General features: G+C 41.0%; 1 protein-coding gene across 1 annotated transcript in view; it reads left to right on the forward strand.

The window, feature by feature from the left end:
- RELL1 (RELT like 1) overlaps positions 1–24,092 on the forward strand; it is a 336,137-nt gene that overhangs the window by 302,859 nt on the left and 9,186 nt on the right. The gene's annotated exons all lie outside the window — the stretch shown is intronic.

A 24,092-nucleotide genomic window follows, 5' to 3' on the forward strand; every position in this document is an offset into this window, starting at 1 on the left:
GATATACAATCCTACCAGGAGGGGCAAAGTTTCCCAAACCTCAAAATGCCTATAAATACACCCCTCACCACACCCACAATTCAGTTTAACGAATAGCCAAGCAGTGGGGTGATAAAGAAAGGAGTAGAAAGCAAATTTGGAAATAATTGTGCTTTATACAAAAATCATAACCACCATAAAAAGGGTGGGCCTCATGGACTCTTGCCAATATGAAAGAAATGAATTTATCAGGTAAGTTCTTACATAAATTGTTTTCTTTCATGTAATTGGCAAGAGTCCATGAGCTAGTGACACATGGGATATCAATACCCAAGATGTGGAGTCTTCCACTCAAGAGTCACTAGAGAGGGAGGGAATAAAAATAAAAACAGCCATATTTCGCTGAAAAAATTAATCCACAACCCAAAAAAATAAGTTTATTTTCATTTTTGAAAGAAATAAACTTAAATTAAAAAGCAGAAGAATCAAACTGAAACAGCTGCCTCAAGAACTTTTCTACCAAAAACTGCTTCCGAAGAAGCAAATACATCAAAACGGTAGAATTTAGTAAATGTATGCAAAGAGGACCAAGTCGCCCGCTTTGCAAATCTGATCAACTGAAGCTTTATTCTTAAAAGCTCACGAAGTGGAGACTGATCTAGTAGAATGAGCTGTAATTCTCTGAGGCGGGCCTGACCCGACTCCAAATAAGCTTGATGAATCAAAAGCTTCAACCAAGAAGCCAAGGAAATAGCAGAAGCCTTCTGACCTTTCCTAGGACCAGAAAATAAAACAAATAGACTGGATGTCTTCCTGAAATCTTTAGTAGCTTCCACATAATATTTTAAAGCTTTTACCACATCCAAAGAATTTAAGGATCTCTCAAAATAATTGTTAGGATTAGGACACAAGGAAGGGACAACAATTTCTCTACTAATGTTGTTAGAATTCACAACTTTAGGTAAAAAGTGAAAAGAAGTCCGCAAAACTGCCTTATCCTGATGAAAAAATCAGAAAAGGAAACTCACAAGAAAGAGCAGATGGCTCAGAAACTCTTCTAGCAGAAGAGATAGCAAAAAGGAACAACACTTTCCAAGAAAGTAGTTTAATGTCCAAAGAATGCATAGGCTCAAATGGAGGAGCCTGTAAAGCCTTCAGAACCAAATTAAGACTCCAAGGAGGAGAAATTGATTTAATGACAGGCTTAATACGAACTAAAGCCTGTACAAAACAGTGAATATCAGGAAGTATAGCAATCTTTCTGTGAAATAAAACAGAAAGAGCGGAGATTTGTCCTTTCAAGGAACTTGCAGACAAACCCTTATCCAAACCATCCTGAAGGAACTGTAAAATTCTAGGAATTCTAAAAGAATGCCAGGAGAATCTGAGAACACCATGAAATGTAAGTCTTTCAAACTCTATAGTAAATCTTCCTATAGACAGATTTACGAGCTTGTAACATAGTATTAATCACTGAGTCAGAGAAACCTCTATGACTTAGAACTAAGTGTTCAATTTCCATACCTTCAAATTTAATGATTTGAGATCCTTATGGAAAAACGGACCTTGAGATAGTAGGTCCGGCCGTAACGGAAGTGGCCAAGGCGGGCAACTGGACATCCGAACCAGATCCGCATACCAAAACCTGTGTGGCCATGCTGGAGCCACCAGCAACACAAAAGACTGTTCCATGATGATTTTGGAGATCACTCTTGGAAGGAGAACTAGAGGCGGGAAGCTGTAAGCAGGTTGATAACACCAAGGAAGTGTCAGCGCATCCACTGCTTCCGCCTGAACATCCCTGGATCTGGACAGGTATCTGGGAAGTTTCTTGTTTAGATGAGAGGCCATGAGATTTATCTCTGGAAGCCCCCACATCTGAACAATCTGATAAAACACATCTGGATGGAGAGACCACTCCCCTGGATGTAAAGTCTGGCGGCTGAGATAATCCGCCTCCCAATTGTCTACGCCTGGGATATGCACCGCAGAGATTAGACAGGAGCTGGATTCCGCCCAGGCAAGTATCCGAGATACTTCTTTCATAGCTTGGGGACTGTGAGTCCCACCCTGATGATTGACATAAGCCACAGTTGTGATATTGTCTGTCTGAAAACAAATGAACGGTTCTCTCTTTAGCAGAGGCCAGAACTGAAGAGCCCTGAGAATTGCACGGAGTTCTAAAATATTTATTGGTAATCTCGCCTCTTGAGATTTCCAAACCCCTTGTGCTGTCAGAGATCCCCAAACAGCTCCCCAAGCTGAAAGACTCGCATCTGTTGAGATCAAAGTCCAGGTTGGGCGAACAAAAGAAGCCCCTTGAACCAAACGATGGTGATCTATCCACCATGTTAGAGAGTGTCGTACATTGGGATTCAAGGATATTAATTGTGATATATTTGTATAATCCCTGCACCACTGATTCAGCATACAAAGCTGTAGAGGTCTCATGTGAAAACGAGCAAAGGGGATCGCGTACAATGCTGCAGTCATGAGACCTAAAACTTCCATGCACATAGCCACTGAAGGGAATGACTGAGACTGAAGGAGCCGGCATGCTGCGACCAATTTTAAACGTCTCTTTGTCTGTTGGAGACAGAGTCATGGACACTGAATCTATCTGGAAGCCTAAAAAGGTGACCCTTGTCTGAGGAATCAAGAAACTTTTTGGTAAATTGATCCTCCAACCATGTTTCCGAAGAAACAACACTAGTTGATTCATGTGAGATTCTGCAGTATGTAAAGACTGAGCTAGTACCAATATATCGTCCAAATAAGGAAACACTGCAATACCCTGTTCTCTGATTACAGATAGTAGGGCACCCAGAACCTTTGAAAAGATTCTTGGAGCTGTTGCTAGGCCAAATGGAAGAGCAACAAATTGGTAATGCTTGTCTAGAAAAGAGAATCTCAGAAACTGAAAGTGTTCTGGATGAATCGGAATATGAAGGTATGCATCCTGCAAGTCTATTGTGGACATATAATGTCCTCGCTGAACAAAAGGCAGAATAGTCCTTAGTCACCATCTTGAAAGTTGGTACTCTTACATAACGATTCAAAATTTTTAGATCCAGAACTGGTCTGAATAAATTTTCTTTCTTTGGTACAATGAATAGGTTTGAATAAAACCCCAAACCTTGTTCCTGAGGAGGAACTGGCATGATTACCCCTGAAGACTCCAGATCTGAAACACACTTCAGAAAAGCCTGAGCTTTTACTGGATTTACAGGGTTGCGTGAGAGAAAAAATCTTCTCAGAGGAGGTCTTACTTTGAATCCTATTCAATATCCTTGAGAGACAATGCTCTGAATCCAATGATTTTTGACAGATTTTATCCAAAAATCCTTGAAAAACCTTAATCTGCCCGCTACCAGCTGAGCTGGCATGAGGGCCACACCTTCATGCGGATTTAGGGGCTGACTTTGGTTTCCTAAATGGCTTGGATTTATTCCAATTTGAGGAAGGCTTCCAATTGGAAGCAGATTCCTTGGGGGAAGGATTGAGTTTTTGTTCTTCATTCTGACGAAAGAAACGAAAACGGTTAGAAGCCTTAGATTTACCCTTAGGTTTTTTATCCTGAGGCAAAAAAACTCCTTTTCCCCCAGTGATAGTTGAAATAATAGAATCCAACTGAGAACCAAATAAATTATTACCTTGGAAAGAAAGAGATAGTAATCTAGATTTAGATGTCATATCAGCATTCCAAGATTTAAGCCACAAAGCTCTTCTAGCTAATACAGCTAAAGACATGGATCTAACATCAATTTTGATAATATCAAAAATGGCATCACAAATAAAATGATTAGCATGTTGCAGTAAGCGAACAACGCTAGATATGTCCGAATCCAATTCGTGTTGCGCTAAATTTTCCAACCAGAAAGTTGATGCAGCCACAACATCAGCCAAAGAAATAGCAGGTCTGAGAAGATGACCTGAATATAAATAGGCCTTCCTTAGATAAGATTCAAGCTTCCTATCTAAAGGATCCTTAAAGGAAGTGCTATCTTCCATAGGAATAGTGGTACGTTTAGCAAGAGTAGAAATAGCCCCATCAACTTTGGGGATTCTTTCCCAAACCTCTATAGATTTTGCTGGTAAAGGATACAATTTTTTTAAACCTTAAAGAAGGAATAAAAGAAGTACCTGGTTTATTCCATTCCCTAGAAATCATATCAGAAATAGCCTCAGAAATGGGAAAAACCCCTGGGGAAACCACAGGAGGTTTAAAAAGAGCATTTAAACGTTTATTAGACTGAACGTCAATAGGACTGGTTACCTCAATATCCAAAGTAATTAACACTTCTTTTAATAAAGAACGCATATAAGTAGATTTGTCAGTGTCAATGTCTGAGGAAGGATCTTCTTAATCAGATAGATCCTCATGAGAAGAGGATAAATTATTATGTTGCTGGTCATTTGAAATTTCATCAGCTAAATGAGAAGTTTTAAAAGACCTTTTACGTTTATTAGAAGGTGGAAATGCAGACAAAGCCTTCAGAATAGAATAAGAAACAAATTCTTTAAAATTTACAGGTATATCATGCGCATTTGAAGTTGAAGGAACTGCAACTGGCAATGTACTATTACTGATGGAAACACTATCTGCATGTAAAAGTTTATCATGACAACTATTACAAATGACATTCGGTGTAATAATTTCTACAACTTTACAACAAATGCACTTAGCTTTGGTAGAACCGATGTCAGGCAGCAATGTTCCAGCAGAAACTTCTGAGGCAGGATCAGATTGGGACATCTTGTACAATGTAAGAGAAAAAAACAACATATAAAGCAAAATTATCTATTTCCTTATATGACAGTTTCAGGAATGGGAAAAAATGCAATAGCATAGGCCTCTGAAAGCAAAAAGCAAGAGGCAAACAAATGAGGGGTATTGAAATAATGGATAAAAAAAATTACCGGAAATGACGCCGTCGTGTGAAAGGTCTCGGCGTCACATATGACGCCGGAAATGACTAAGTTGCATCATAAACGTGCTTTTTCGCGCCAAAAATGTATTCGCGCCAAGAATGACGCAATAAAGTCTAGCATTTGACGCACTCACGGGCCTAATACCCGCAATTACAAGAAGTAGTCAATTGAAAAAAGACTAAACCCCAGGTAAGAAATAAATTTCTTAAAAATGTTTACATTCCCAAATATGAAACTGACAGTCTGCAGAAGGAAATACATGAACCTGACTCATGGCAAATATAATTACAATACATATATTTAGAACTTTATATAAATGCATAAAGTGCCAAACCATAGCTGAGGTGTCTTAAGTAATAAAAACATACTTACCCAAAGACACCCATCCAGATATAGCAGATAGCCAAACCAGTACTGAAACAGTTATTAGTAGAGGTAATGGTAAGTTGAGAGTATATCTTCGATCTGAAAAGGGAGGTAGGAGATGAATCTCTACGACCGATAACAGAGAACCTATGAAATAGACCCCCGTTAGGGAAATCATCGTATTCAATAAGTGATACTCCCTTCACGTCCCTCTGACATTCGCTGTACTCTGAGAGGAATCTGGCTTCAACAATGCTGAGAAGCGCATATCAATGTAGAAATCTTAGCACAAACTTACTTCACCACCTACATAGGAGGCAAAGTTTGTAAAACTGAATTGTGGGTGTGGTGAGGGGTGTATTTATAGGCATTTTGAGGTTTGGGAAACTTTGCCCCTCCTGGTAGGATTGTATATCCCATATGTCACTAGCTCATGGACTCTTGCCAATTACATGAAAGAAAGCCAAACCTTCGAATGAAACATTTGATTACCATAGATATGCATGTGAAATTGAGAAGTTAAATTAGTGTTGCATAGCACACTTGGTACAGTGATCTAACCTATTGCACGTGGAGCAATAATTTACCAGAGACTGGGTTTGGTGGCCTCACAGTTTGAGAATAAGGTTTCCTGCAGCCTTCATTATCACAATCTAAGTCATGATAGGAATTGTATTTTCCAAATGAGCATTTGAACTACATTCCCATTATGCTTTGCACAGTTCAGTAAGCAATTCTGTTTACTACAGGCCCTCTAGTATGCAACAATGGCAGTCTTTCCGAACCATATTTTAATGACTCTGCTAGTGCAAATCTTTTGGTTTTACTTAAGAGTACCACTTTTTATTTGTTATTATGAAGATCAAGGCCAAAAGCATATCTTTGGCAGTCCTTGCCAGGAGAGCCTTCTGGCTTAACCCCTTCACTACCGAGACTTTCAGAGGAAAAAGATGCCCAAAATACCGGAGAATTTTTAGCATTTTTTGCTCTCACTCCATTTAAATAGAAATAGAGCCTTGTTTTTTCCTTCCATAAGGCAGGGAGAGTCCATGACTTAATTCCTTACTGTTGGGAAATACAACGCCTGGCCACCAGGAGGATTCAAAGACACCCCACCCAAAGGCTTAAATATTCCTCCCACTTCCCCTATCCCCCAGTCATTCTTTGCCTTTCGTCACTATAGGAGGTGGCAGAGAAGTGTCAGAAGATTTGCATAGTCCTGTATATGTTTACTTTGAGAGACGACTGGAGTTTTAAGTAATCATGTCGACCTCTCAGTGAGAGTATTGATGAAAATTAGAGTCTGGAGATGCAGGGAAAGTTTTTCTGCGAACCCATTCAGACTGTCGCTAACAGCTCCTGAGCAATCAGTGTTCACGAGTTTCACTGCTTGCTGCTACACACTCAAGTCCATGTCAGAAGCGCTGCTGCAAGACTGTAACACTTAAGAGGCTGTGTCTGTTCCACAGCATGGATCCTGGAGGGTAAGACCGTTTTTTTATATATACAATTTAAAACGCTATACAGGGTCACAATGTGGCTCCTTTATACCTCAGTAGGATCAAGGGTTAATATCAACTATTTGAACAGTTTGGGGATTTATATCTGCTTAATGTGAGTTTTTTTTTTTTTTTTTAGGCTCATAGGCTGTGTTTTTGGCTTGGAACAAACCGGTTTTACTTTTGTTTTTGAAGTGTTGCACAGCTCATAATAGCTTGGCTCCCTTTTTCATAGCAGGGGAAGGCCTGTCTTACGAACCATGTGACCGGGTGCGGTCTCTCTCATTTCCTAAGATCCTGCTGCAGACATCACTCCTGAGGATAGTGTTTTCACTGTTAGCTGTCTGGGTTTAGGAGGTGGTGAGTGCCCCAGCCATTGGGAGTAGTAAGGTGCCGTTTTTTAAATAAGAGTTTCTTTTTTAAGTGTCCTACAAAGCTATGGAGGACTCTGATACTACATTAGAAGGTTCTGCTCCTTCTGTACTGATTAATAATTCCTGTTTATATTATGAGGAGTCTGTGATTTGCCCGTCTGCTCAATTTTGTTCCATTTGCCTAAACACTGTTCTAAAGTCTAAGAGAGACAAGCTTGCTAATACTCATAGTGCTATTAGCACATCTGAGCCGTATACTTCTCAGGAATCTGGGTTCTCGAGAAATTACTACCCATTATACATTACTTGCTCCACATGCAGTTCCCCGCGGCTCAACTAATCCTCCATCTGGAGGGGGGACTTTTTTTCAGCGGACTTTACCGCACGGTTACAATCGTGTGCCTTGCCTCGCACTAACAAATGCAAGAGAAAGGTTAAACCTAGTTCTCCTGACCTAGAGTCATCTAAATATTTGTCGGATTATCTACTATATCCCAGCTATCCAAGGATGAGTTAACCTCTGTAGCTTCAGAGGGTGAACTTTCTGAGTCTGAGACTTACTAAACCTCCTTCAGTGGAGGAACCCTCCTTTAGATTTAAAATTAAGTATCTGCATTTTTTATTAAAGGAGGTTCTGTCTACTCTAGAGGTTCCAGAGGCTACACTCCATTAGGAGCCTAAGATCCCTAAAGTAGACGGGGTTTACGAAGATAGGAAGGTCCCTCTGACTTTTCCTGTGCCAGTTAAGATGGCGAACATTATTAGTAACGAATGGGAAAGAGTTGGAACTTCTTTTTCCCCCTTGTCTACTTTTAAAAAATTATTCCCGGTCCCTGACTCTCAATTAGATTTGTGGGGCTCCATCCTGAAGGTGGATGGTGCTAACTCCACGCTGGCTAAGCATACTACTATCCCTCTGGAGGATAGTTCTTCTTTTAGAAAGCCTATGGATAAAAAAATTAAAACTTTTCTGAGGAAGATGTTTCAACATACAGGGTTTTTATTTCAACCAGCAGCAGCTGTACCCGTGGTTGCTGAAGCAGCTACCTACTGGTGCGACACTGTCAAAGCTCACTGAGGTGGAGACTCCCCTCGAGAATATTCAGGAGAGAATTAAGGCACTGAGAATTGCTAACTCCCTTCATCTGTGATGCGAATATGCAGATTATTCGCATAAATGCAAAGGCTGCTGGCTTTGTGGTTCTAGCCCACCGGGCTCTCTGGTTGAAGTCTTGGTCTGCGGATATGACCTCTAAATCCAGACTCTCTTCTCTTCCCTTTAAGGGGAAGATTTTATTTAGTCCAGGACTGGACTCCATTATCTCTACGGTTACTGGAGGGAAAGGTGCGCCTTCCTACTGCAAGATAAGAAGAATAGGCCTAAGGGACGGCAACTGTCTAATTTTCGTTCCTTTCGTGCTGACAAGTCGCGATGACAGCAGTCCTCTTCCAAGTCCGAGCAGCCCAAGAGTACTTGGAAGCCTGCTCACTCCTGGAATAAGTCCAAACAGACTAAGAAGCCCACCGATAAAAAAAAAAATCAGCATGAAGGGGCGGCCCCCGATCGGATCCAGTAGGGGGCAGACTATCTCTTTTTTCAGACACTTGGTTCCAAGATGTACAGGATCCTTGGGTCCTGGAGGTTGTATCTCAAGGATACAGGAAAGGATTCAAGTCTCATCTGCCCAGGGGCAGATTCCTACTCTCCAGTCTTTCGACAAGGCCAGAAAAGAGGGCTGCCTCCTTAGGTTCCATACACGATCTGTCCTCTCTTGGAGTAATTGTCCCGGTACCTACAGCAGAAAGAGGTTTGGGGTTTTATTCAAACCTTTTCCTAGTTCCAAAGAGGAGGGAACTTTTCGTCCAATTCTGGACCTAAAGTGCCTAGACAAGTTTCTGAGCGTTCCCTCTTTCAAGATGGAAGGAAGGAAGGACAGTTTATGACCACCACATTCCAATTCACAGGGAACATTTTCAGTTCCTGAGGTTTGCTTTTCTGGACCAGCACTTCCAGTTCATAGCACTTTTGTTTGGCCTAGCTACTGCTCCAAGGATAAGTTTCTGGGGGCTCTTCTAGCCGTTGCCAGAACACAAGGTATTGCAGTAGCACCTTACCTGTACGATATCTTGGTACAGGCACCATCTTTTCGTCTAGCGGAAGAACATTCAGAGTTCCTTCTCAGTCTTCTTCGATCACATGGATGGAAGATAAACTTGGAAAAGAGTTGTCTTACTCCAAGTACAAGGGTGATTTTCCTGGAAACTATAATAGACTCCATATCCATGAGAATATTTCTCACAGATCAGAGACGTTGCAAATTAACTTCTGCATGTCTTGCCCTCCAGGTCTCCTTGAGACCCTCAGTGGCTCAGTGTATGGAGGTAATCGGACTCATGGTGTCCTGCTTGGACATCATTCTTTTTGCCAGATTCCATCTCCAACCATCCATCTCCAACTATGCATGCTGAGACAATGAAACAGTAATCATATAGATCTGTCTCAACAGATTGTGCTGGACAGCCTGTCGAGGGACTCGCTCTCCTAGGGACTCTGTCTAGATCATCTGTTCCAAGGCACGTGCTTTTTGAGACCATTCTGGGAGATTGTGACTTTCTGGCTGGGGAGCCGTTCGGGGTTCCAAGAAGGCACAAGGTCTGTGGAGGAGGCCTCCCTTCCCATCAATATTTTGGAACTCCGGGCAATCTTCGATGCCTTGAAGGCTTGGCCCCTTCTGGGTTCGTCCCAGTTTATCAGATTCCAGTCAGACAATATAACCTTGGTTGCCTATATCAACCATTGAGGGGGAACCAGAAGTTCCTTGGCAATGAGAGAAATATCTTGGATATTAGAGCGGAGACTCACAAATGTATGCTGTCAGCGATCCACATTCCAGGTGTGGACAACTGGGAAGCGGACTTCATCAGCATGCAATCCTTTCATCCAGGGGAGTGGTCTCTTCACCCCGAGGTGTTTACAGAGATATGCAGCGAGTGGGAGATGCCGGAGATAGATCTCATAGCATCCCGCCTCAATACTAAGCTACCCATGTACCGGTTGAGGGATCCTCAGGCGGAATTGATAGATGCCCTATCAGTACCATGGAAGTTCAGACTCGTATATCTTTTTCCTCCATTACCGCTTCTCCCTTGTGTGGGGGCTCGCATCAAGCAGGAGCGAGCATCTGTGATTCTGATTGCTCAATCTTGGCCGCGAAGGACGTGGTTTGCGGATCTGGTGGGGGTGTCCTTATCTCAGAGGAGGTTACCTTGTCTAAGAGATCTGATACATGGTCCCTTCGTTCATCAAAATCTAGATTCTCTGAGGCTGACTGCGTGGAGATTGAATGCTTAGTCTTAGCCAAGAGAGGGTTTTCTGAGTGTGTTATCGACACACTGATTCAAGCTCGTAAGCCAGTTACTGGTCGTATCTAACATAAAGTGTGGAGGACTTACTTGTACTGGTGTGATGAGTGGATTTTCCTGGCATAAGGTTAAGGTTGCCAGAATTTTCTTTTCTCCAGGATGGACTGGAGAAGGGTCTGCCAGTTGCCTGAAGGGACAGATATCGGCTCTCTCTGTGTTACTGCACAAAAGATTGGCTGAACTTCCAGATGCGCAGTCCTTTGTTAAAGGGCCATGATAACCAAATGTTGAAACACTTGAAAGTGATGCAGCATAGCTGTAAAAAGCTTACTAGAAAATATCACCTGAACATATGTAAAAAAAAGGAAGATATTTTACCTCAAATGTTACTCAGTAGCCACATCCCATTGTAAAAGACTTCTAAGCAGCAAATCAGTATGCCTGTCCCAGGGCATCTAAGGGAGTGAGCTTCGTGAATACTCATCTTATTTCCCTATTCAGTTTAAGGAAGTTTACTAGGAAATCTCATGAGAGTTAAGTCAAATCTCATGAGATCACAGTAAAAGAGTTCATGACTTCAGCACTGTTGATGCTGATTGGCTGCTGTTCATTTCTTCATTTATTTATTTTTTCATTATTTTTTTACCTGCAGCTGGGCAGCAGCGGAGTATAACTTTTTACACAGAAGTTACTCTGCTGAGCTGAAGAAGTTTGTGAGGTAAAATATCTTCCTTTTTTACATAGAGATGCTCAGGTGATATTTTCCTGTCTGCTTTTTACAGTTATACTGCATCAGTTTCAAGTGATTTAGCATATGAGTATTATGTCCCTTTTAAGGCTCTGGCTAGGATCAGACCCGTGTTTAGATCTGGGTCTACGCCTTGGAGCCTCAATCTTGTTCTTCGTGTTTTGCAGCAGGCTTCGTTTGAGCCTATGCATACTATTGACATTAAATTGTTATCTTGGAAGGTTATTTTTTTGTTGGCTATTGCCTCTGCGCGCAGAGTTTTCTGAGATGTCTGCTTTGCAATGTGATCCCCCTTATCCGTGTTTCTCCTAGCCGTTTCTTTGTGGTCTCGCAGGACCGGAAGTGACATCACTGAGTGGGTGGTCCCTTACGGATTTTTATTTTTTTAAGTATATTTCATGCTACCATTTTACCGCCAAATGCGATTAAATGAAAAAACATTCACTTTTTCACAAACCTTCGGTTTCTCACTGTAATTTACATACCGCTTGTGCAATCATGGCACAAATGGTTGTAAAAGCTTCTCTGGGATCCCCTATGTTCAGAAATAGCAGACATATATGGCTTTGCCATTGCTTTTTGGTAATTAGAGGTCTGCTAATTGCAGCTGCGCTGCACACTCCTATTATTCCCGACATTGAAGGGGTTAATCAGGTAATTTGTACGGTTAATTTTAGCTTTAGTGTAGAGATTACCCTCCCACCTGCGACTTTCCACCCCTAGCCTGATCCCTCCTAAACAACTTGTTTTTCTCCCTCACCCCCATATTTGGTACTGCAGACAGTCTCCCAGTATGAGACTTTAAGGCTTCACATTTTATATATATATATATATATATATATAATTTTATATTTGCTGCAGTTTGGAGGGTAGGGGAAGTGGGAGGGACAATTATAGACTTACCCTACAGACTCCCTGATCCCTCCCAAACAGCAAAGATGTAGGACAATAGTTAGAGGGGGAAGGGTTAGAGAGCTGTCTGCACTAAATTAAAAAAAATATTTTTATAGGTACTGGCAGTGGTCCCCACCTCACATTTTTTTTGTAGCGTAGCGGCCCTTCCCTCTTCTTTCTTTCATGTAATTGACAAGAGTCCATGAGCTAGTGACGTATGGGATATACAATCCTACCAGGAGGGGCAAAGTTTCCCACACCTCAAAATGCCTATAAATACACCCCTCCCCACACCCACAATTCAGTTTTACAAACTTTGCCTCCTATGGCCACTATGCAGATTGTCCGTTTCATATCTGGGAAATGCATTTTTTTAAAGATTTTTTTCTTACGTGGAGTTTAGTCTTTTTCAAATTGACGTATTTTCTAAATTGCGGGCTGTTAGGCTTGCGAGAGCGCAGAATGCTAAAATTTATTGCGTCTTTCTTGGCGCAAGATTTTTTTGGCGTGAAAGTTACGTTCGTTGACGCAAATTCGTCATTTCCGGCGTCTTAGTTGGCGTAGTCTTTCACATGGTTGCGTCATCTATGACGCTAGTGTTCTTTCCGGACGTTTTTGGCGCCAAAAAATATTTTTCTGTTTGTGGTGCGTCATACTTGGTGCCAAACATTTTCATTATTAAAGACTTCATTTCTTTTGCCTCTGGCCTTTTTTCTATGTCAGAGGGCTATTCTGTTTGCATTTTTTCCCATTCCTAAAACTGTCATACAAGGAAATTGATAATTTTGCTTTATATGTTGTTTTTTCTCTTACATACTGCAAGATGTCTCAATCTGATCCTGTCTCAGAATCTACTGCTGGAATCCTGCTGTCTGATATCGGTTCTACCAAAGCTAAGTGCATCTGTTGTAAACTTGTGGAGACTATACCTCCAGCTGTGGTTTGTAATAGTTGTCACTTCTACATGCAGATTATGTTTCCATCAGTAGTAGTTCATTACCTGTTGCTGGTCCTTCAACATCTAATGCTCAGGATATTCCTGTAAATTTAAGAGATTTTATTGCTGATTCCATTCAGAAGGCTTTGTCTGCCATTCCACCTTCTAATAAACGTAAAAGGTCTTTTAAAACTTCTCATAGAGTTGATGAAATTTCAAATGACCGACAACATACTGATTTATCTATCTCTGATGAGGATCTGTCTGATTCAGAAGATCCTGCCTCAAATATTGACACTGACAAATCCTCTTATTTATTTAAAATAGAGTATATTCGTTCTTTATTGAAAGAAGTGTTGATTATGTTAGATATGGAGGAGACTAGTCCTCTTGATATTAAAACTAGTAAACGTTAAAATTCTGTTTATAAACCTGTAGTTATTCCGAGGTTTTTCCAGTTCCTGATGCTATTTCAGATATGATTTCAAAGGAATGGAATAGACTGGGTACCTCTTTTATTCCTTCTTCAAGGGCCATCTCTACTCTTGCTAAGCGTACTACTATTCCTACGGAAGATAGTACTTCTTTTATAGATCCTTTAGATAGGAAACTTGAATCTTATCTAAGGAAGGCTTATTTATTTTCAGGTTATCTTCTTAGGCCTGCTATTTCTTTGGCTGATGTTGCAGCTGCTTCAACTTTTTGGTTGGAAACTTTAGCGCAACAAGTATCAGATCATAATGTGTATAGCATTGTTAAATTAATTCAACAAGCTAATAATTTCATTTCTGATGCCATTTTTGATATCATCAAAATTGATGTTAGATATGTCTTTAGCTAGAAGAGCTTTATGGCTTAAATCTTGGAATGCTGATATGACTTCTAAATCGACATTGCTATCTCTTTCTTTCCAAGGTAATACATTATTTGGTTCTCAGTTGGATTCAATAATTTCAACTTTCACTGGGGGGAAGGGAGCTTTTTTGCCTCAGGATAAAATGTCTAAGGGTAAATTTAAAGCTTCTAACAGTTTTCGTACCTTTCGACTTAATAAGGAACAGAAATCTAATCCTTCCCCTAAAAAATCTGTTTCCAATTGGAAACCTTCCTCTATCTGGAATAAATCTAAGCCATTTAAGAGATCTAAACCAGCCCCCAAGTCCGCATGAAGGTGCGGCCCTCATTCCAGCTCAGCTGGTGTCAGGGTTCTGTAAATGAACTGTTTGGATCGCAACTGCAAACCAGATATAACTAAATTTGTGTATGTATCACTTTAAATACTGAACTAATATAGAGTAAAAGTCCAGGCAGTATTTTCAGTGAATATTGATTGAGAATATATACAATGTTTCCTCTGCAGCAATTGTTGTGATGCAGCAGTTAGGAGTTGGATAGTTAAGTCTCCTAAAAGGTTGTTGGTTAACTGAATTAATGACAGCCAGGAGTGGAGAGAGTACAATGTTAGTATAGGAATTATACAGCTCTTGTGAATGAGAGTTCTTCATATTTTCCCCTTTAAATGTCTTACTCCTTATGCAGAGTCAGCAGTTGTAAATGCAGGTAGTTTAAGTTGGACAAAACCTGAAAGCCATAGGCAGTTAAGGAAGAAAACAACCGGTTAAACAGTGAGTTGCCACAAGCAGTTAACGAACAGTAATAGGCGAGGAGAGACAGGGAAAGCTGCACAGTCCTCACCCTGCTAGGAAGTAATCCGTTACTGCTTACGGTTAACGATTGAGAGCAGGCTCTGTGGAGGGGGGCGTGGCTTTGTTTTGTGACCGGAACACTCACAGATCAGTTTGAACTTGAATGCCTTACTGCAGGAGATGGAGATCAATCCTTTGTGATGTAATCCGAGGTTTGTAGAGAAGGTAGTGCTTCTGAGACAACAAAAGGGGATCCGGTGTTCCTGTGTCCAGTCAGATGTTTTAAGCGTCCTGTATGCGAATGCACAGTAGCAGGGAATCACAATGGTAAGATGAACACAGCTTAAGGGATTTTAGCAATGCTGTGAGACTTCAGTAGTAAATTTGTAAATCACTTTGGTACTTGAAAGTAACTTAGAGCAAGAGAGTAACTTAAGGTATCTAGCAGGATAACTAAGCACCTGTTTAAGGTGCACATATTACTTAAATAGGGGAGTGACAAGCAGAGGAGAGTTTCCTGTAGAAAGGAAAAGGCGGAGTGGATTCCACAAAAAGACAGCTGAGTACAATATCCCAGGAGAAAAGGAAAAAGTGGAATGGATTCCTCGCAGCTGGTAGGGGGCAGATTAAAATTTTTCAAAGATGTTTGGATCAATTCAGTCCAAAATCATTGGATTCAGAGCATTGTCTCTCAGGGGTACAGAATAGGTTTCAGAGTAAGACCGCCTGTGAGAAGATTTTTTCTCTCTCGCATTCCAGTGAACCCAGAGAAAGCTCAGGCTTTCCTGAAGTGTGTTTCAGACCTGGAGTTATCTGGGGTAATCATGCCGGTTCCAAAGAAAGAAAAGTCATTCAGGCCAGTTCTGGATCTAAAATTCTTGAATAGTTATGTAAGGGTACCAACATTCAAAATGGTGACTATAATGACTATTCTGCCTTTTGTTCAGCAAGGGCATTATATGTCCACAATAGACTTACATGATGCATATCTTCATATTCCAATTCATCCAGATCACTATCAGTTCCTAAATTCTCTTTTCAAGATAAGCATTACCAATTTGTTGCTCTTCCTCTTGGCCTAGCGACAGCTCCAAGAATCTTTTCAAAGGTTCTCGGTGCCCTACTCTCTGTAATCAGAGAGCGGGGTATTGTGGTGTTTTCTTATTTGGACGATATCTTGGTACTAGCTCAGTCTTTACGTTCTGCAGAATCTCACACAAATCAACTAGTGTTGTTTCTTCAAAGATATGGTTGGAGGATCAATTTACCAAAAAGTTCTTTGATTCCTCAGACGAGGGTCACCTTTTTAGGTTTCCAGATAGATTCAGTGTCTATGACTTTGTCTTTGACAGACAAGAGACGTTTAAAGTTGGTTTCAGCCTGTCAGAACCTTCAGTCTCAGTCATTCCCTTCAGTAGCTATGTGCATGGAAGTGTTGGGTCTCATGACTGCAGCATCGGACGCAATCCCCTTTGCTCGTTTTCACATGAGACCTCTTCAGCTTTGTATGCTGAACCAATGGTGCAGGGATTATACAAGGATATCACAATTAATATCCTTAAATCCCAATGTTCGACCATCTCTGACTTGGTGGTTAGATCACCATCGTATAGTTCAAGGGGCCTCTTTTGTTCGTCCAACCTGGACTGTGATCACAACAGATGCAAGTCTTTCAGGTTGGAGAGCTGTTTGGGGATCTCTGACAGCACAAGGGGTTTAGAGATTACCAATCAATATTTTGGAACTCCGTGCGATTCTCAGAGCTCTTCAGTTTTGGACTCTATTGAAGAGAGAACCGTTCATTTGTTTCCAGACAATTTCACAACTGTGGCGTATGTCAATCATCAGGGTGGGACTCACAGTTCTCAGGCTATGAAAGAAGTATCCCGGATACTTGTTTGGGCGGTATCCAGCTCCTGTCTAATTTCTGCAATTCATATACCAGGTATAGACAATTGGGAAGCGCATTATCTCAGTCTTCAAACTTTACATCCGTGAGAGTGGTCTCTTCACCCAGATGTGTTTTCTCAAATTGTTCAGATGTTGGGGCTTCCAGAAATAGATCTGATGGCATCTTACCTGAACAAAAAACTTCCCAGGAACCAGGTGGACAACCAAACTTCCGCTACATAAGCCCTTATCCGTCCACTATCAATGACTTCTTGGCGACAACCCTTCCTTTGAAACCCCTCATACTTTGGCGTGGGGAAGAGACCACTCAACACAACAATGGCAATGCACCATATCTGACACCAGGATTGGCCATACACTGTGTAACAGTGTATGAACTTTTCTATAAACTTCTCACCCGATGGCACTTGGTGCCAACTAAATTACAGAAATTCTACCCTACAACTTCGGGACTGTGCTGGAGGGGATGCGGAGGGAGAGGCAACCCCACGCATTTGTGGTTGGATTGCCCCCAACTCGAGAACTACTGGGCTAAGACGAGGCAACTGTGTACCAAACTAGGTCTCCCTAATGTCACACGCCCTTCCATGGGTATACTCCATATAGATATCCTTTTAATTCCCTCTTATAGCAAATGTTTGCTGATCTGCATCCTCCTATCAGCCAAGCTATTGATAACTAGAAATTGGAAAATAAAAAACATCCCCCAAGATGGAGAGGTGTGCTGGAGACGGTTGAATACTTTAAGTCCATGGAGACTTGTATATCTGGCCAACAGACAAATGGGCACTTATGCCCAGATCTGGGAACCCTGGGAGACTCTTATGACCACTAGAACTGTACCACCCTAAATGACTAACTCCCTCCCTGACCTGAGAGGATCCAGATGGACAACGATTCCCCAATTAGTCAGTGAGCTGTAATTTCTTCTCTACTAGCTCCCCCTACCCTTTGGATATCAATCTGTGATACCATCGTGTATTAACCCCCCCCCCCCCTCCAAACCCCTCAGATTTTCAGGTTCAGGAATAACCTTGGCAGGTTGCTTAGTGACAACATCTTCCCTCACTTATGATAGCTCTCTAAAGTCTAGGGATGACCCATTTGGTACATTTGTTTCTATTCCTCTACCCTCCTTCCCCCCAACTCGTTCTGTTAGGAAACTTACTTTGTTGCTATGATTGAATAATATGTTTATATAGCCTTTATCATTTGTTATAAAATAATTTCACTCTCATCCACTCCCAGCCGCCTGTGTAACCCTTAGGCCGGGTCTGGTGTTATGTACTGTATTTTGTATAATTCTTATAAAATAAAAAAATATTAAAAAAAAAAAAAAAAAAAACTTCCCAGGTACCTGTCCAGGTCCAGGAATCCTCAGACGGAAGCCGTGGATGCATTGACACTTCCTTGGGGTTATCAACCTGCTTATATTTTTCCGCCTCTAGTTCTTCTTCCAAGAGTGATCTCCAAAATCATCATGGAGCAATAGTTTGTGCTGCTGGTGGCTCCAGCATGGTCTCACAGGTTTTGGTATGCAGATCTTGTTCGGATGTCCAGTTGCCAACCTTGGCCACTTCCATTAAGGCCAGACCTTCTATCTCAAGGTCCGTTTTTCCATCAGGATCTCAAATCATTAAATTTGAAGGTATGGAAATTGAATGCCTAGTGCTTAGTCATAGAGGTTTCTCTGACAGTGGTTAATACTATGTTACAGGCTCGTAAATCTGTTTCTAGAAAGATTTATTATCGAGTTTGGAAGACTTACATTTCCTGGTGTTCTTCTCATAAATTTTCTTGGCATTCTTTTAGACTTCCTTGAATTTTACAGTTTCTTCAGGATGGTTTAGATAAAGGTTTGTCTGCAAGTTCCTTGAAAGGACAGATCTCTGCTCTTTCTGTTTTATTCCACAGAAAGATTGCTAAACTCCCTGATATTCACTCTTTTGTACAGGCTCTGGTTCGTATCAAGCCTGTTATCAAATCTATCTCTCCTCCTTGGAGTCTTAATTTGGTTTTGAAGGCTTTACAGGCTCCTCCGTTTGAGCCTATGCATTCTTTGGACATTAAATTTCTTTCCTGGAAAGTGTTGTTCCTTTTGGCCATCTCTTCTGCTAGAAGAGTTTCTGAATTATCTGCTCTTTCTTGTGAATCTCCTTTTCTGATTTTTCATCAGGATGAGGCAGTTTTGCGGACTTCATTTAAATTCTTACCTAAAGTTGTGAATTCTAACAACATTAGTAGATAAATTGTTGTCCCTTCTTTGTGTCCTAATCCTAAGAATTCTTTGGAGAGATCTTTACATTCTTTAGATGTGGTGAGAGCTCTGAAATATTATTATGTTGAAGCTACTTAAGATTTCAGGAAGACTTCTAGTCTATTTGTTATCTTTTCTGGCTCCAGAAAAGGTCAGAAGGCTTCTGCCGTTTCTTTGGCATCTTGGTTACAGCTTTTGATTCTTCAAGCTTATTTGGAGTTGGGTAAATCCCCGCCTCAGAGAATTACAGCTCATTCTACTAGGTCAGTTTCCACTTCCTGGGCTTTTAAGAATGAAGCTTCAGTTGATCAGATTTGCAAAGCAGCAACTTGGTCTTCTTTGCATACATTTACTAAATTCTACCATTTTTATGTTTTTGCTTCTTCAGAAGCAGTTTTTGGTAGAAAAGTTCTTCAGGCAGCTGTTTCAGTTTAATTCTTCTGCTTATGATTTAAGCTTTTTTCTTTTCAATTATGAGACTAAACTAATGATTTGGGTTGTGGATTAATTTTTTTCAGCAGAATTGGCTGTTTTTATTTTTTATCCCTCCCTCTCTAGTGACTCTTGAGTGGAGTTCCACATCTTGGGTATTGCTATCCCATACGTCACTAGCTCATGGACTCTTGCCAATTACATGAAAGAAAACATAATTTATGTAAGAACTCACGTGATAAATTCATTTCTTTCATATTGGCAAGAGTCCATGAGGCCCACCCTTTTTATTGTAGTTATGATTTTTTTGTATAAAGCACAATTATTTCCAAATTCCTTTGTTGATGCTTTTTACTCCTTTTCTTTATCACCCCACTTCTTGACTATTCATTAAACTGAATTGTGGGTGTGGTGAGGGGTGTATTTATAGGCATTTTGAGGTTTGGGAAACGTTGCCCCTCCTGGTAGGATTGTATAGCCCATACGTCACTAGCTCATGGACTCTTGCCAATATGAAAGGAATGAATTTATCAGGTAAGTTCTTACATAAATTTTTGTTGTTGTTGTTTTTTTTTTTATTGTAGGGCCAACACTTGATCAATAGTGTGTTTTTTTGTTTTTGTTTTTTTTTTCTCTTCTATTGTACCAGTAGACATAAATTGTCAACCTTTGGGTTTTCACATACATAATGTATAATTTTCCCCTTTGTGTGGTTGAGATATAAAACAGTCTGTTTCATTTTTCCCTTTTTTATTTAACCTGTGCAGGTTGTTTTAATTACTGTCACAGCCCAAAAAGAGGGCTGTGCCATTGAAGTGATTGTTACGAGACACCTGCACTAGCTCCCTTCAGCTTCTTGCCCATGCTCAGTAGAGGACTTTTGCTTAAAAAAGCATGTGAAAGTAGAACATATTTTACAAGTGCTCATTTTGCCATAAATCTAGTAAGTTGTTTGTTGTTTGAAACACATTCTGATTTCTTTCTAATGGCAGATAGAATCCACAGATTCATTCATATTGTTGGGAATACAACACCTGGCCACTAGGACTAGGCAAACACACCCCAGCCAAAGCTATAAGAATCCATCCCACTTCCCCTAATCCCCCAGTAATCGTTTGCCTTGTCTACTGAAAGAAGGTAGGCAGAGAATGTGCTATGAAGAAATTTGAATTTTGCATCCTTTAATGGGTAGTTTCCCTGACAGAGGAATCAATAATTCTTTAGAAACTGTGTTGCTCAGTATTTCTCAGCACTCTGAGGATGATTCCTCAGTGGCCTTTGGAAGGTGAGATCTCTTCCTCTGACTCTGCTGAGGAAAAGTTTGCAGAGCCAGAGGAAATTAATTCTTTGCTACCTACACAAGGAGGTTTTATCAACTCTTGATGTACCTGAGCCCAAATCTGCAAAAGAACCTAAGATTCCTAAGTTGGATATTGTCTATCAAACCAGGCCTAAGGCTCCTGAGGTTTTTCCGGTCCCATCACGCATGGGTCCCGTTTTCTCCATCCCCTAATTTTAAGAGGATGTTTCCAGTCTCTGATTCTCATCTTGAGTTCTGGAGTGCCATCCCCAAGTTGGATGAAGCCGTCTCCACCCTTGCTAAACGTACTACTATTACTCTTGAGGATAGTACCTCTTTCAGAGACCCCATGAACAGAAAGATGGAAAGGTACTTAAGCAGACTGTTTCATCAAACAGGCCTTCTCTTTCAGCCAGCTGTGGGCATAGCCATGGTTGCAGGAGCCACCACCTTCTGGTGTGATTCCTTATCAGATATGGTTTTTGTTGAGACCCCACTGGAAGACGTTCAGGATTCCGAATAAGGCCCTCAAGATGGCCAATTCCATAATATGCAATGCTATTATGCAGATCATTCACCTTAATGCTAAGTCTTCAGGTTTCGCTGTTCTATCGCGCAGAGCTCTCTGCTTAAAATTGTGGTCAGCTGATATGGTAACTAAATCCAGACTTCTGGCACAAGGTGAGGATTCTTTTGTTTCTCCAAGAGGGTTTGGAGAAGGGTTTCTCAGCCAGCACTCTTAAGGGACAGATTTATGCTCTTTCTTCATAAGAAGCTGGCTGCTCTTCTTGAACAGTCCTTTGTTTAGGCCTTATGTCTGTAAGGTGGCTACTTGGTCCCCTTTACATACCTTTTCAAAGTTTTACAAATTTGATGTTTTTGCCTCTGCAGAGGCCTCCTTTGGGAGAAAAGTGCTTCAAGGGGTGGTGCCTTCAGTTTTAAGTCTGCCTGTATTTTTCAAGCCATCTTTTCATTCTTTGTCCTCTCTAGCTTGGGTATTGGATTCCCAACAGTAATGAATTAATTTGTGGACTCTCCCTGCCATTAGAAAGATAACAAAATTTATGCTTACCTGATGATAAATTATTTTCTTTGTTGGCAGGGAGAGTCCACGAACCTACCCTGTTAAATTTTAATTCTGGCGGCAGTTATTTCTCTTTCTTCTGGCACCTCTGTACCCTTGGTGTTTCTCTTACCTTTCCTTTCCCTCGGTCAAATAAATGGGGGATATGGGGAAGTGTGAGGGATACTTATAGCTATGGCTGGGGTGTCTTTACCTCCTTCTGGTGGCCACGTGTTGTATTTCCAACAATAATGGAAGAATTTGTGGACTCTCCCTGCCAAGAAAGAAAATTATTTATCAGGTAAGCATAAATTTGGTTCTTTATGTTAACATATATGCGCACACACGCACGCACGCGCGCGCACATATATAATATATAATTTGACACAATTATCACCCCCCCTGCAGTGTTTGTCACAAGCCTTGCCACAGGTATTGTGGGGACCACAAGCCGCCTCCTTGTTGAGTCATCAATATACTCCTTTATATAGATCTACACAGCACTGGTTAAGCTCTATACTGGATGCAGTCCTTCTGCAGCTGGTAAGCAGAGTGGAGTGGGTGAATTTTAGGAAACTAAAAAACACAATGCACTTTGCAGTCCCATAACCCACAGGCTATTAGCAGGTACATTAGTATTGTTACATCATAGCCAGGGGACTTCTTAAAATATAAACACTTAACTCTTCACTAGGCTTTTTATGCTCAGTCTAGTTGTTGTTATTATTATTGTTTATTTGTAAAGTACTAGCATATTACGCAGCACTGTAACATTAAATATACAGGTATGGAGTACAATAATAGTAGATATTTACATACATCACAAGGACTTGATTAATGAGTCTAGAGATGATGTGTAGACTGAGAAGAGGACCTAGATCTGAGCCTTGAGGTACCCCAATAAAGAGAGGTAAAGGGGAGGAGGAAGAGCTAGAGAAGGATACACTGAAGGTATGGTTAAAAAGGTAGCAAGAGAGCCACAGTAGAGCGGTGTCACAAATACCCATGGATTGAAGGGTCTGGATTAGCAATAGATGTTAGTGTCAAAGGCTGCAAAGAGGTCTAAAAAGATAAGCATAGAATGACTTTTAGACTTGTCTCAAGGAGTGCTAGGGCTATCAATAGGAATATTGATGTCCCCAAAAACGAGGGCAGGTGAGTCACATGAGAGGATATTAGGCAGCCATTGGGCAAAGTGGTCAAGGAAAAGGGTGGGTGACCTGGGGGGAGGGGGAAATAAATTACAGCAACATGAACAGAAAGGGGTCAGAATAAACAAATTGTATGGTCATCGAAGGAAGAGAATGTGAGGGAAGAAGTGGGAGGTATGTGTTGAAAAGTACAGCAGGAAGAGAGGGGGATGCCAACAATGCCCCCTAGATAGTTTGCTAAACCTGGGTGTATGAAGTGCCCCCATAAGAAAGAGCAGCAGGGTAGGCTATTTCTGAGGAAGAGAACCAGCTTTTAGTGAGGGCCAAGAGGTTTAAGGAGTGGGAGATGAACAGGTCATGGATAGAGGTAAGTTTGTTGCATACAGAGCAAGAGTTCAATATTGCACAAGTGAATGGAGGGGTGTGCCTATGGAAGGTATGGGTTAGAAATAAGGTTATGTGTATTACATTTCTTTCATGTAATTAGCAAGAGTCCATGAGCTAGTGACGTATGGGATATACATTCCTACCAGGAGGGGCAAAGTTTCCCAAACCTCAAAATGCCTATAAATACACCCCTCACCACACCCACAATTCAGTTTTACAAACTTTGCCTCCGATGGAGGTGGTGAAGTAAGTTTGTGCTAGATTCTACGTTGATATGCGCTCCGCAGCAAGTTGGAACCCGGTTTTCCTCTCAGCGTGCAGTGAATGTCAGAGGGATGTGAGGAGAGTATTGCCTATTTGAATGCAGTGATCTTCTACGGGGTCTATTTCATAGGTTCTCTGTTATCGGTCGTAGAGATTCATCTCTTACCTCCCTTTTCAGATCGACGATATACTCTTATATATACCATTACCTCTGCTGATTCTCGTTTCAGTACTGGTTTGGCTTTCTACAAACATGTAGATGAGTGTCCTGGGGTAAGTAAATCTTATTTTCTGTGACACTCTAAGCTATGGTTGGGCACTTTGTTTATAAAGTTCTAAATATATGTATTCAAACATTTATTTGCCTTGACTCAGAATATTCAACATTCCTTATTTTTCAGACAGTCAGTTTCATATTTGGGATAATGCATTTGAATTAATCATTTTTTCTTACCTTCAAAAATTTGACTCTTTTTCCCTGTGGGCTGTTAGGCTCGCGGGGGCTGAAAATGCTTCATTTTATTGCGTCATTCTTGGCGCGGACTTTTTTGGCGCAAAAAATCTTTTCCGTTTCCGGCGTCATACGTGT

This window comes from Bombina bombina, chromosome 2 (assembly GCF_027579735.1).
Source record: "Bombina bombina isolate aBomBom1 chromosome 2, aBomBom1.pri, whole genome shotgun sequence".
NCBI lineage: Eukaryota > Metazoa > Chordata > Amphibia > Anura > Bombinatoridae > Bombina > Bombina bombina.